At 43.3% G+C, this 15380-nt stretch overlaps 2 protein-coding genes across 2 annotated transcripts in view; both read left to right on the forward strand.

Moving 5' to 3' along the window:
* The window catches only part of Ranbp2 (RAN binding protein 2), a 531879-nt gene that overhangs the window by 465092 nt on the left and 51407 nt on the right, over positions 1-15380 (forward strand). The window lies entirely within an intron of this gene.
* The window catches only part of Sh3rf3 (SH3 domain containing ring finger 3), a 292558-nt gene that overhangs the window by 179411 nt on the left and 97767 nt on the right, over positions 1-15380 (forward strand). The gene's annotated exons all lie outside the window — the stretch shown is intronic.

The raw sequence follows: 15380 nt of genomic DNA on the forward strand, positions 1-15380 counted from the left end.
TGAAATATATTTACTCCTGAGCTTCAGATAAGGAGAACCAGGCGAGGCTTAGATTTTTGTGTTCAAATTGTTTTCAGCATTATCTATATATGACATGCACGTCTGTTTGCTGGGGTGTTGCAGTTTGTTGGATTTCATTGATCAGCGGTTCTGTGGGTCATTCTTTCAAAGGTAGACGAGTTTAGGCCAGTTTTAGATTCATAACAAAAAGGAGCAAATACAGAGATTTCCAGTGTCCCACCCCAGCCTACTGTGTTATCAATAGAGCCCGAGGGGCGCTACATTTTTACCATTGCTGAGCCTATCTTGGCAGTGTCATCTAGTGAACATTTGTTTATATGGGAGTTTGTCCTTGGTATTGAACGGTCTTGGATTTGGACCAGTGTGCCACATATACACTGTCATACATAGTGTTTTCACTGTCTTAAAATCTGTGCGTGCCGCTTTATCTCTCTCCCTTCTTCTGCAGCCACAGAGCTTCCATCGTCTCTATGGTTCTCTTTCTGATTGATCGTGTAGATATAATGATGCTACATGCTTCCCTTTTATATTGCCTTCTTTCACTCAGAAAATGTGCATTTATGTCTTTCCATAGCTTAATAGCGCCATTATTTTTAAGTGAAAATATATTCTTGGAAAATTACATATAACATGTATACAGTGAAATATAATCATATCTACCCCTGTTTCCTCCTCCCGAGCTCCCCCAGTGTAACCACCTTTGAACTTCATGTCCTCTTATTCTCTTTTTAATAATCCACTGAGTCCTATTAGTGCTGCCCATGGATGTGAGGCCATCCACTGGGGCAAGAGCCACCTACTGGTGGCTACACCCCAAAGAAGAATGACTTTCCCTCTGCCAGTAGCTATCAGTAGCTCTTCAGTTATGATTGGGACCGCACTAGTTACTCCTCAACCCATGTTGGAGTTTTGGCTGGCTTAAGCTTGTGCAGGTAGCCACAGCTGTTGGAAGTTGATGAGAGCAAAAAGTGACATCATGACGCTGAGGCAGCATTTCACTGCTTTCGTTTTCATCCTCTGGTTTGGCATTCTTTCTCTGTCATCTCCTGTAATGTTCCCTGCGCTTTGCTGCTGCTGCTGGTGGTGGCGGTGGTGGCGGTGGGGGCGGCGGCAGCACTCTCTCTCTCTCTCTGTGTGTGTGTGTGTGTGTGTGTGCACGCGCGCGCACGTGCGTGCGTATGTGTGAGTGGATTTTTTTCTCAATATGCTTGTTGTTTGTATATAGGAAGGCTGCTGGTGTTGATTTTTTACCCTGTCACTTTGCTGAAATGTTTATCAACTCTAAGATGGTTTTACTGGTGTCTTTAAAGTATATTATACATAGAATCATAATCTCTGCAAAAAAAAAAAAATGGATACTTTTATTTCTTCTCCCCTTACGTGTCTCTTCTTTTTTTCTCTTATTGCTCTAAGAATTCAAACACTGTTTTAAATAGATACGAAGAGAGTTGGTACCCTGGTCTGGCTTCTGATCTTAGTGGGACTGCTTCGAGGTTTTCTCTGGTTACGTATGATGCTGTCTGATGTTCGTCATATGTGTCCTTTATTGTGCGGAGGTTTGCTCCTCCGTTCCTTCCTAGCCTCTCTGTGACTTTTATCTTGAAGGGACATTGGATTATTTTTCAAAGGCCTTTTCTGTGTCTGTTGAGATGATTGTGTGATTTCTGCCTTTTATTCCATGTATGTGATAAATCGTACTTGTTAATTAGTGTATGTTGGTCCACCCCTGAGTCACTGAAACAGCCAACTCGGTCACGATCATTTGATGTGATCTTGAATTCAGTTTGCAAATATTTTATTGAGAACGTTTGCATTTCTGTTCATCAGGGATATCCGTTTGTAATTCTCATGCATTTATTTTGCTCTCTTCTTGCAAGCCTTTGCAAAGCCACCCTAAGGTTTCTGGATTCTTTCTTTACCTCTTATTTTCAATAGCTTGAGATTGTGTGCCGATGTACAGTTTTATGGAATGTATCCTGCTTCAGTTTGTATCTGAAAGTTAAGTTGAGAAACTCTCAGTTATTAATATTTCAAATATCTTTCTTCCGGTCACATCATTGCTGGTATACTAGTTGTTCCAAAGTTTGGGGTGTACTAGTTTGGGGTGTACTAGTTTTCATTTTCTCCAGTTCATTCTTTGTTTTCGTGTTTTAGAGGTTGTTATTGGTAATATACTCAAGCTCAGAAATCCTCGCCTTGTCCCGTTAGGAGCCTGTTGGTGGCGGCCTTCGTTCCTGTCACTTCAAGAGCTCACTTTTCTTCCCTGATTCTTACTTCCCTGGCTCCTCCTGTGTTTACACCGCCCATCTGCCTGCCATATCCATGAGACTTACAGCCTCTTACTGACGATTCCAAGCTCCTGGTCTGTCGGCTGGCGTCTCCGAATCTTGACCTGGTGCTCGCTGCCAGCCAGCGTTTGACTTTTGTTTTGATTTTAGTTGTCTTTTAATATGTCGTGACATTTCCTCCCAATAGATAGACATATTGGGCTACGGGAAAAGCATGGCTGTAAATCACCTAGATGATGTGTGCTGGTGAATTGAGAGGCAGCCGTGGCGTGCATCCCAGAGTTCTGGGACTGGGACCGAGTCTTCAGGAGGTGGGCGCTCCGGCTGTGACGTTGGTGCATTTCTCAGCCCCCTCATTCCTGTTCGTTGGGACAAGATGTGACGAGGGAAGTGGAAAAAGCTACAACTACGCCTACTGTATAATCTAGCTGTACCATTCTTGGGCCCAAAGGACTTTACACCCTACTACAGAGAAACTTGCTCATTCATGTTTGTTGCTGCTATATTCACAGTAACCACAGAAACAGCCTAAATGTCCATCAACTGATGAACGGATAATAAAACTGTTTGTCTGCTAATAAAAAATGAAATTAGGAAGATGACAGGTAAATGGATGGCGCTGGGAACAGTCATTATGAGGGAGGCAACCCACACCTAGTAAGACAAACATCATATATTTTCTCTCACCTGTGGATGTTGACTCTTCACGTATGTGTGTTTCCTTTGGAGTCCCTGTTGAGCTTAGGAAAGTAGTAAGAGGCCACGGGAAGAGGCTTTCAAGGGAGGGGGGCCAAATCTAATAGTGTCATGATAAAGAGAGACTAATAGAACAGGAAGAGTTAAATGGGGTGAGAGTGGGAGAGCAGGGTATAGGAGAGGCTAAGAGGGGGTTACCTAACACCAAAGACCTTTAAAAGCATTGTATGGAAACCTGCTACCGTAGAAGCTTCCTAAAGTACATCCATATACATAGATGAAAGGAGTTAGCCTATAATGGGGCAGCAAAACCTCTACTAAACACTGCAGGCTAACAAATAAGTCATGGTGCCGTAAATGGATCAGCTCTTCAGGGATTTCTGGCTCCTGAGGTCCCATAGACCACCCCCAAATAGTTCAGGCTAATGCTAATGCTCTTGGTTACCCCTCTCCCCTAGAACTTGACAGTGAGATTCTATTGCTGGAGTCATAGAACACAGAGAGATTAAGCTGTTGCTCTCTTGGAAGGCTTTGTCGCGACTGGCTATCCTTCCCAGTCTGGAAGGTGCTAGGCACATGAGCCAGGCAACCTGAGTGGAAGGAGAGAGGCAACCCAAGCAAGTTGTCTTCTGACCTCTGCATGCATATATGTGCACGCATACACATGCAACGCACCCATGCGTGTGCGCACGTGCGTACACACACACACACACACCAGTAGATGAAAGATAGATAGATAGAGAGATAGAGAGATAGAGAGATAGAGAGATAGATAGATGGATGATAGATAACAAAGAAGGAAAAAGTAAAAATTATATTTCTGGAGAGACACCTTAATGGCTGAGACTTAAGAGCACTCACTGGCTGCTCTAGAGGATCCTGGCTCAATCCCCATCCCCAACCATCTATAGCAACAGTTCCAGGGGACCCATCACCCTCTTTTGGCCTCTGTGAATACTAAGCACGCTCATGGTGCACAGACATGCATGTAGACAAGACATACAATAATAATTTTTAAAGGAAGCCCCTGTGATTTCAAAACAGGTCTAACATTTTCCTTTTTTAAAATTTTTTTAATGTTTTATAGTTTGTTTGTATTACATCCCGATTGTTATCCCCTCACTCATATCCTCCCGTTCCCACCCTCCCTCTTCTGCTCTGTTCTCCTCCCCCAGTCCTCTGAGAGTGAGGGTCCTCCTCCCCCACCTTCTGACCACAGCCTATTAGGTCTCCTCAGGATAGCCTGCCTGTGTCCCCTTCCCCTGTACACCAAGGCCTCCCTGCCAAAGGGCAGTGATCAGATCTCAGGCCCCAGAGTTCATGTCAGATGGAGTCCCTGACCCCCCCCCCCGACCCCCACATGGAGAATGAGCTGTCCATCAGCTACATCTGAACAGGGGGTCTAGGTTCTCTGCATCCATCGTCCGTGGTTGGTGCGTCAGTTTGGTGCAGGCCCCTCTGGGTCCAGATCCGCTGGCCTTGAAATGGGAGTGATGGCAAATTGCTTTTCTTCTCTTTCGATGTCCCTGGTTTTTGACCTGGCTTGATTTTCCCTCTGAAGTCTTCACATTTTGTTTGCACCATCACTTTAGTTTATAGAGCAGTGGTGTGAGGCCTCACCCTGCACTCTCTGCAAGTGGTTCTCCAGTTTCTTTCACTTTTTGTTCTGTGGCTGTTTTTAACATCAGAGGATTTGTTTTTCTTTAGCCAAATCTTCATTATCTTACTTGGCGATACGTCCCTAGTTCAAATTTAAATAGTCATTTATATTTTCTTTGTGGATATTTGATTTTTTTTCTCTAACATGTTTTTAAATATTGTGGAAGTAATTTTGTCAAATATATAAGGTTTTTAAATGGTTTGCCAACTTAAGCCTGATTATTGCTGGCATATGGAAATCTAATGAGCTTTATGAGTCTGTTTTAACATTGGCAGCTTTTCTCAAATTCTTATTCAAATTTTAGATGCTGCCATTTTTTAGGTAATGATGTATGTTTCTTTCTAGTATTTAAACCTCTTACTGTACCTTATCTCTTTATTTAGCTCTAAATTTAACGATCCATTAGATGGATGGGATAACAATTGAGATGTAATCTGAATAAATTAATAAAATTGAATTAAAAAAGAATCCATTAGATGACAATGTAGCTATCTTAATTATTTTTCTTTTTACTGAAATTAACATCATTTTTACTTACTTATTTTTTTAAGATCATACCTCATTTGTAACACCAAGTTTCCTTTATGTACCATGTATATAAAGCTGGCCTCGAACTCAGGATCTTCTTGCAGGTGCTTGGGGCTACAGACATGCACCCGCACACTTGGGTCTCCTAGCACTTCATCACTTATTTGTGTGTTGTGTACATAGAAATGGCTTTCCCTGAGGCAGTCTCATGCGTTTGTCTCAGTGTTCTTTGTTCTTCCTTGGCATTGCTTCCCCACTTCCTCTTTCCTCCTCTCCTTGGTCACCGCCTTCCTCTCTCAAATAGTATTCCCTTCAGTTTCTGGTTTCCAAAACAAGTGTTTCACCTCCCTCTTGTCCCCCCTCCCTCCTTCGGTCCCTCCATCATTCTCTCCCTCCCTTTGCGTCAGTTTAAGTCTGGATTCTGCACATTGCAGAATGCGTGCCTGCGCCTCTCTACCATTCATCTGCGATGGATAGCTGGGTTGCTGTGAACAGACAGCGGTAAATGGGGGATGTGCAAATATCTCTGTCTTGTGATGCCTTAGAGCCCTTTGGGCGCATGCCCAGGGGTAGTGTGGCTGGCTCGAGTGGTAGTTCTCTTTTAGTTTTTGGAGGAACCTTCGCATTAATTTCATAGTGGCTATCGTAAGGTTCATGTTCCGACCAGCCATGACTGAGGCCTCCTTCCCCACATCCTATCTGTCCGTCGCTGCCATTTTGTTTCTTGATACTATCCCTCTGACTGGGGTTACATGGACTCTCCAGGCAGTCTGGCTTATCAGCTCCATGGTGGCTCAGGAGAACATTCTTGTTTGTTTTTCTTTAAGAACTGTCTGTTCCATTTATAGACATACTTAATCGATCACATGATTTGGTGTTTAGGGATTTAACGCTCTGAATTCTCATGGAATCTGGAGACTAACCCCCTGTCGGATGTATTGTTGTCTCTTTACTGTGAGGGAGAACTTTTGTTTTCCGTAATCTCCCTATCAGTTCTCATGGTTATTTCCTGTCTTTTCAGGAAGTCTTTGCTCCTGCCTGTTTCTTGCTTGTAGACTAGTGTTTATGTACATTTCACTCCAGCAGGTCCATGGGTTAGTGAGGACATTGGAGTCATTGATCCATTTCAAATGGATTTTTACTTAGGTGGGTGGCTCCACTTTCTCTCCGTTGCATTTATATAGCCAGGTTTCCTAGGCCTGTTTGTTTCCCAGCTCCTTGTTGAAAAGCTGAATTTTAGAGTCGAGAACATGAGAAGTGATTGTGGTACCCTGTGGTCACGTGAGCGGCGCAGCAAAAGAGCTCCGAGTCCTCAGTACAGAGCTTGAGCCTCACGTGCTCGCATGAGTCCCTCTGGACTTGTGCCCAGCTCCCATCAGACAACTCCCTCAACTTTGGTACCACTTGAGTGTGCAGCCCCTCAGTCCCTAGTACAGCATCTTTTCCAATAGTCTTGATATCGACTGGCCGGCCTGCCTTGCCATTCCTCTGACCTGGAGGGATGCTACAAGTCTGGTCATACTGCTCCACTCACAGTTTGTAGGCTTCCTGAGAAGGCAGAGACAATAATAAATGTTGTTCCAGCTAACTTCATTGGTCCCTGGCTCCCTTTCCATCTGTTCCCACTTTGTATGCACACACTTGATTGTGTCTGATATGCCAAGGGATATAAAAGAACACAGAGCTTTATATACTTACAACTCTAAGTATAGTTGATGTGTTGTTCCTTTTCATTTGTTTTAATAGAGCCAGAAACTTAAAAATAGTTTATACTGGAATTTTATATTGAATGGCTGAATTTGTCCTTACTGCTGGGCCATCTGGTCTTGCCGCAAATACCCAAAGACAAAGGTTGTTGACGTTTTGATGGAAAAGAATTGGGCAGAATACACTTGTGGTGGAGATTCCAAGATATTCCTTGGCTGCTAAAAGAAAGACGGACTTGAGACTAGAGAGATGGCTCAGAGGTTCAGAGCACGGCCCTGCTCTTCCAGAGGTCATGAGTTCAATTCCCAGCACCCACATGGTGACTCACAACCATCTATAATGTGGTCTGATGCCCTCTTCTGGCTTGCAAGTGTACTTGCAGGCAGAGCACTGTATACAAAAATAATAAATAATAAATAGTTTAAGAAGAAAGAAAGCTGGACCCAGGAGAGTGTTGGTTGGGGTGGGTGCAGAAGCCACACTCTCTTGTGTGGCACCAGTCCTCCCCTGACATCCCTGAGCAGCCCCTTCCCTTCTAGAAGCTGATGTGCAATCATCTCTCACCTTTTGATGCATCACCTCTCAGCATTTGCATCTCCCCGTACTCTGTCCTTTCTGCCTACGGCTCCAGGTGCCGGTAGCTGTGTCTTGCAGCAACTACCCAAAGACAAAGGCTGTGGAAGTTTTAATGGCAAAGAGTTGGGCAAGATACCCTTGTGGTGGGGATTCCAAGATACTGCTTGCCAACTGCTTCCTTGCCAGCAGCCTGTGCCCCAGCCTTACCTGCCCAAGACACCCACCTGCTTTCTCAGACACCCGCCTCCTTCCTAAAACACCTCCCTCCCTGAGACACCCACCTCCCTCGCTGAGACACCCACCTCCCTCCATCTTTCTCTCTGCCTCTCCTTTTCCATCTGTTTCCACTTTGTATGCCCACACTTGATTGTGGCTGATAGGCCAAATGAACGCAGAGCTTCCTATACATATGTGTTTTTTGTTTGTTTGTTTTTTGTTTTTGTTTTTGAGACAGGGTTTCTCTATGTAGCCTTGGCTGTCGTGGACTCACTTTGTAGACCAGGTTGGCCTCTAACTCACAGCACTCCTCCTGCTTCTAACTCCCAAGTGCTGAGATTAAAGGTGTGTGCCACCACCACCCGGCATATACTTATAATTCTAAATGTAATTCAACTGTTGTTCCTTTTCATTTTTTTTAATGGACCCAGAAACTTTGAAACACTTTATACTAGAATTTTATATTGAATGGCTGAATTTATCCTTACTTGAAGCAATTTTTATTCCATTAAATAAATATTAAGAGCATTTATTTTAAAACACTGACTACATAGTAAATTGTTAGGCTTTTCTTTTTTTTTTTTTTTTTTTTTTCAGTCTGAACCCTTCCTTTTTATTTTATTATTATTTTTTTTTTTTAGTTTTTTTTTTTTTAATTAATTTATTCTTGTTACATCTCAATGTTTATCCCATCCCTTGTATCCTCCCATTCCTCCCCCCCCCCCCATTTTCCCATTATTCCCCTCCCCTATGACTATTCCTGAGGGGGATTACGTCCCCCTATATATTCTCATAGGGTATCAAGTCTCTCTTGGCTACTTGCTGTCCTTCCTCTGAGTGCCACCAGGTCTCCCCCTCCAGGGGACATGGTCAAATGTGAGGCACCAGAACACGTGAGAAAGTCGTATCACACTCTCCACTCAACTGTGGAGAATATTCTGACCATTGGCTAGATCTGGGAAGGGGTTTAAAGTTTACCTCCTGTATTGTCCTTGGCTGGTGCCTTAGTTTGAGCGGGACCCCTGGGCCCAAATCTGCCTATTATATTGTTCTACTTGTAGATTTCTAGGACCCTCTGTATCCTTTTATTTTGCTGTTCTCCCATGCGTCTCTCATTTAGAGTCCCAATAGGATGCCTTCCCCTCTGTCCCAGTTTCCTGGTAAGTGAAGGCTTTCGTGGGACATGCCCCTTGGGCTAGTATGCAGATATAAGTGAGTATATACCATTTGATTCTTTCTGCTTCTGGGTTAACCCACTCATTATGATCATTTCTAGCTCAATCCATTTATCCACAAATTTCGGGAATTCCTTGTTTTTAATAGCTGAGTAGTATTCCATAGTGTATATGTACCACAGTTTCTTTATCCACTCTTCTACTGAGGGACACTTAGGCTGTTTCCATGTTCTGGCTATTATGAATAAGGCTGCTATGAACATGGTTGAGCAAATTTTTTTGTTGTGTGCTGGAGCATCTTCTGGGTATATTCCAAGGAGTGGAATAGCTGGGTCTTGAGGAAGCCCTATTCCCATTTTTCTGAGATAGCACCAGATAGATTTCCAAAGTGGCTGTACTAGTTTGCATTCCCACCAGCAATGAAGGAGTGTTCCTCTCTCCCCACATCCTCGCCAGCATGTGGTGTCGCTTGAATTTTTGATCTTAGCCATTCTGATGGGTGTAAGATGGAATCTCAGAGTTGTTTTGATTTGCATTTCCCTGATGACTAAGGAGGTTGAGCATTTCTTTAAGTGTTTCTCAGCCATTTGATACTCCTCTGTTGAGAATTCTCTGTTTAGTTCCAAGCCCCATTTCTCAATTGGGTTATTCGGTTTGGTGGTGTTTAATTTCTTGAGTTCTTTATATATTTTGGATATTAGACCTTTGTCAGATGTAGGGTTGGTGAAGATTTTTTCCCAGTCTGTAGGCTGTCGCTTTGTTCTCTTGACAGTGTCTCCTGCCTTACAGAAGCTTCTCAGCCTCATGAGGTCCCATTTATTAATGGTTGACATTAAGGCCTGGGCCGTTGGTGTTCTGTTCAGGAAGTTGTCTCCTGTGCCAATATGTTCCAGGCTCTTTCCCACATTTTCTTCTAAGTGAGTTAGTGTCTCTGGTTTTATGTTGAGGTCTTTAATCCACTTGGATTTGAGTTTTGTGCAAGGTGACAAATATGGGTCCAGTTTCATTTTTTTACACATAGACCTCCAGTTAGACCAGCACCATTTGTTGAAGATGCTATCCTTTTTCCATTGAATGGATTTGGCTTCTTTGTCAAAAATCAAGTGACCATATGTGTGTGGATTCATATCTGGGTCTTCGATTCGATTCCACTGATCAACCAGCCTGTTGCTGTGCCAGTACCATGCTGTTTTAATTACTATTGCTTTATAGTACAGTTTGAGATCAGGTATGGAGATTCCTCCGGAGCATCTTTTATTGTACAAGATTGTTTTAGCTATTCTGGGTTTTTTGTTTTTCCATATGAAGTTCAGAATTGAACTTTCAATGTCTTTAAAAAATTGTGTAGTTATTTTGATAGGGATTGCATTGAATCTGTAGATTGCTTTTGGTAGGATGGCCATTTTTACTATGTTAATTCTCCCGATCCATGAGCAAGGAAGATCACGCCATCTTCTCAGGTCATCTTCAATCTCTTTCTTCAGAGTTTTGAAATTTTTTTCATACAAGTCCTTCACTTGCTTAGTTAGGGTAACTCCTAGATATTTTATATTGCTTGTGGCTAATGTGAAGGGTGTGGTTTTCCTAATTTCTTCCTCTGCAAGCTTGTCATTTGTGTATAGGAAGGCTACAGACTTTTTTGAGTTAATTTTGTATCCAGCAATTTGCTGAAGGTGTTTATCAGCTTTAGGAGTTCTCTGGTGGAGTTTTGAGGGTTACTTATGTACACTATCATATCATCTGCAAAGAGGGATAATTTGACTTCCTCCTTTCCCATTTGGATACCCTTGATCTCCTTTTGTTGTCTTATTGCTCTGGCTAGAACTTCGAGTACTATATTGAAGAGATATGGAGAGAGTGGGCAGCCTTGCCTTGTTCCCGATTTGAGAGGAATTTCCTTGAGTATCTCACCATTTACTTTGATTTTGGCTATTGGCTTGCTGTATATAGCCTTTATTATGTTGAGGAAAGTGCCTTGTATCCCCGATCTCTCTAAAACTTTAAACATGAATGGGTGTTGAATTTTATCAAATGCTTTCTCTGCATCCAAGGAGATGATCATTGTGGTTTTTTATTTTCAGTTTGTTTATATGATGGATTACATTGATGGATTTCCGTATATTAAACCATCCCTGCATGCCTGGAATGAAGCCTACTTGGTCATGATGAATGATATCTTTGATGCGCTCCTGTATTCGTTTTGCAAGTATTTTATTTAGTATTTTTGCATCTATGTTCATAAGAGAAATTGGTCTGAAATTCTCTTTCTTTGTTGAGTCTTTGTGAGGTTTAGGTATCAATGAGACTATGGCCTCATAGAATGAAGTTGGTAATTTTCCATCCATTTCTATCTTTTGGAGTAGCTTGAAGAGTATCGGTATTAGCTCGCCCTTAAAGGTCTGGTAGAATTCTGCACTGAAACCATCTGGCCCTGGGCTTTTTTTGGTTGGGAGACCATCGATGATTGCTTCTATTTCTGTAGGGGAAATGGGACTATTTAACTTGTTTATCTGTTCTTCATTCAACTTTGGCAAGTGAACTTGATCAAGAAAATCGTCCATTTCCCTTAGATTTTCAAATTTTGTGGCGTATATGCCTTCAAAGTAGGATCTTATGATTCTTTGAATTTCTTCAGTGTCTGTTGTTATGTCTCCCTTTTCATTTCTGATTTTGTTGATTTCAATACTGTCTCTCTGCCTTTTAGTTAGTTTGGCTAATGGTCTGTCTATCTGTTGATTTTCTCAAAGAACCAGCTTTTGGTTTTGTTGATTCTTTGGACTGTTTTCTTAGTTTCTAATTTGTTAATTTCAGCCCTGAGTTTGATAATTTCCAGGCGTCTACTCCTCTTGGGTGTTTCAGCTTCTTTTTTTTCTAGGGCTTCCAGTTGTGTTGTTAAGATGCTTATGTGCGATGTTTCCAATTTCTTTTTAAAGGCACTTAGTGCTATGAATTTTCCTCTTAGCACTGCTTTCAATGTATCCCACAAATTTGGGTATGTTGTTTCTTCATTTTCATTGAATTTCAGAAACTCCTTGATTTCTTTCTTTATTTCTTCCCTGACCCCAGGTGTCATTTAGCAGAGAGTTGTTTAGTTTCCACAAACGTGTAGGCTTTTTGTTATTTCTGTTGTTGTTGAATTGCAGCCTAAGAGCATGGTGATCTGATAGGATACAAGGTATTATTTCAATCCTCTTGTATCTGTTGAGGCTTGCTTTGTGACCTACGATGTGATCAATTTGGAGAAGGTTCCATGGGGTGCAGAGAAGAAGGTGTATCTTTCTTGTTTGGGTGAAAGGTTCTATAGATATCTGTTAGATCCATTTGACCCATGGCATTGGTTAATGATGTTATTTCTCGGCTTAGTTTCTGTTTCAATGACTTATCCTTCAGTGAGAGTGGGGTGTTGAAGTCTCCCACTATTATTGTGTGGGGATCGATGTGTGGTTTAAGCTTTTTTTAGGAGATCTTTTACATATGTGGGTGCCCTTGTATTGGGAGCATAGATGTTCAGAATTGTGATGTCATCTTGGTTGACTTTTACCTTTGATGAGTATGAAGTGCCTTCCTCATCCCTTTTGATTAATTTTGGTTGAAAGTCCTATTTTGTTCGATACTAAAATGGCTACACCTGCTTGCTTCTTGTGACCATTTGCTTGGAATATTTTTTTTCCAACCTTTTACCCTGAGGTAATGCCTTTCATTATGGGTGAGATGTGTTTCTTGGATGCAGAAGAATGTTGGGTCTTGTTTATGTACCCATTCGGTTAGTCTGTGTCTTTTTATTGGAGAATTGAGGCCATTGATGTTGAGAGATATTAATGACCAGTGACTGTTAAGAGTCTTAATTTTGATGTTGTTTCCAGTCGAGCGTTTGGTGTAGTTGTGTTTTTTGCCATGGGATAGTTATCTATTTCCTGGGTAGTTTTGGTTGTAGCTTGAACCCTTTGGGATGGAGTTTTTCTTCTAGTACCTTCTGTAAAGCTGGGTGTGTGGATAGGTACTGTTTGAATTTGTTTTTGTCATGGAATATTTTGTTTTCTCATCAATGGTTAATTGATAATTTTGCTGGGTAAAGTAGTCTGGCCTGGCATCTGTGTCTCTTAGGTTTTGCAGGATCTCTGTCCAGGCCCTTCTGGCTTTTATGGTCTCTGCTGAGAAGTCAGGTGTAATTCTGATAGGTTTACCATTAAATGTTATTTGGCCCTTTTCCTTGCAGCTTTTAATATTTTTTCTTTGTTCTGCATGTTTTGTGTTTTGATTATTATGTGGCGGGCAGTTTTTCTTTTCTGGTCAATTCTATTTGGTGTTTCTGTAGGCCTCTTGTATGTTTATAGGCATCTCTTTCTTTAGATTGGGGGAAATTTTCTTCTATGATTTTGTTGAGAATAGTTTTCTGGGGCCTGGAGTCTGATGTCTTCTCTTTCTTCAATGCCTATTATCCTCAGATTTCTTCTTTTCATGGTGTCCTTAATTTCTTGGATGTTTTGTGTCAGGAGTTTTCCAGATTTGGCATTTTCTTTAATGGTTGATTCAATATCTGTGATTGTATCTTCTAGCCCTGAGATTCGTTCTTCCATCTCTTGGATTCTGTTAGAAAAGCTCACCTCTGTGTTGCTCGCCTTCTTCTCTGAGGTCTCACGTTCTCGTTTTTCTTCTGTCTGTGTGTTTATCATTGAATCCATTTTCATTTTCAGATCTTGAACGATTTTTTGATTTCTTTCATCTGATTTTTTGTATATTCCTGAGTTTCTTCCATTGCCTCTTTATAGGTCTTCAGAGCTTGAACCGTTTAGCTATTCTTCATTTCATCTGGTGTTTGCATTTCCTGCAATTTTTCCAGTTCCCACTCTATGTGCTTCTTTTATGTCTCTCACCTGTTTGTCTGCATCTTCCTGCATTTGATTACGATTTTATTTGTTTCCTTCCATTATCATCCTCATTACTAAGGATTTGAGGTCATTTTCTTGTATTTCCGTTGTATTTGAGTTCTCTGGGTGGTTTCTTTGGGATAGCTGGAAACTGGAGACGCCATTTTTGTTTTTGGGGTTTTTTGCGTATGCTTTTTCGTTGTCCTTTAGACATCTTGCCGTCTTTGTTTTTGTGGGTAGCTTCCAGAGTGAATGGAGGGTGTCTGATATAGATTCACTTGTTTTCTTACGATTTCCCTAGGCTGCGAGCTCAAAGCTTCACTGGTGTGGATGTTAGGAGGTTAGCCCTGTTTGTTCTGGTCATCTCACAGCCAGTGATCCTCAGTCCCTCTCTCGCTGTGGATCCTGCAATGTTTCTGGGTCTCTGAATGAGCGTTGGGTCAGGCCAAGGTATCCACAAGCCTTCTGTGTTCCCTGCCAAGTCCAGCCAGGAGCACTGGGACCGAACCACGGGCAGAACTCAGCTAGATTTCTAGGGCCAGAACCGTCTGCCAAGCTCAGCTAGGGATTTTTGGGCCCAAATATGCACCAGGGGCCCAGCCAGAATTTTTTGGCTGGGACTACGCACAAGCTCCACTAGGGCCTTTTTGGCCCAAAGTGCGTGCTGTGGTCATTATTGACTCAGGGCCCCGACGGACCACCATCTCAGCCAGGAATTCTGGATTCAAACTGTACACTGTGTCCAACCAGAGTCTTAGAGCTGGTGGAACCGAGAGCTCTGTCCAGCCTGTGCCACAGCAGGAGAACTGCGGCTGCTCTGAGTTAGCAGCCAGTGGGGGAACAAGTGCTCCGCCCGCACTGTGTCCCCGCAGGGGAGCTGCCGCTGAGCTGAGGTGGTGCCTAGGATGGAACCGAGCACGTCACCAAGCATGCCTCGCACAGCAGGAGAAACTGTGGCTTGCTCTGAGTTAGCGCCAGTGGTGGGAACAAGTGCTCCTGCCCGGACTGTGTCCCCGCAGGGGAGCTGCCGCTGAGCTGAGGTGGTGCCTAGGATGGAACCGAGCACGTCACCAAGCCTGCGCCACAGCAGAGAGAACTGTGGCTGGCTCTGAGTTAGCGCCAGTGGTTGGACAAGTGCTCCGCCCGGACTGTGTCCCCGCAGGGGAGCTGCCGCTGAGCTGAGTGGTGCCTAGGATGGAACCGAGCACGTCACCAAGCCTGCGCCACAGCAGGAGAACTGCGGCTGCTCTGAGTTAGCGCCTGTGGTGAAACAAGTGCTCCGCCCAGACTGTGTCACCGCAGGGGAGCTGCTGCTAGCTGAGGTAGTGCCTAGTGTGGAGCAGCGTGCTCAACTAAGCCCTGCGCCACAGCAGGGGAGCTATGGCCACGCTGAGTTAGTGCCTCAGGCAGAATTGTTTGCTGGGCCGGGCCAATACCCGGGACTCTGGGGCCGAACTGTCCGCCGAGTCCAATCTGGGTCCAAAGGCTCCACGCGACCCAAATCCTGCCCCGAGTCCCCTCTCCCGCAGCAATTCCCACCAGCCACCACACCAATCGCCTCCACCGGAAGGCTATGAGCTGCAAACCTCAGCCGCCGCTGCTGGTGCCGCTGGTGCTGCCGCCTCTGCTGCTGCCGCTCAGATCA

This window comes from Acomys russatus, chromosome 11 (genome assembly GCF_903995435.1).
Source record: "Acomys russatus chromosome 11, mAcoRus1.1, whole genome shotgun sequence".
Classification (NCBI taxonomy): domain Eukaryota; kingdom Metazoa; phylum Chordata; class Mammalia; order Rodentia; family Muridae; genus Acomys; species Acomys russatus.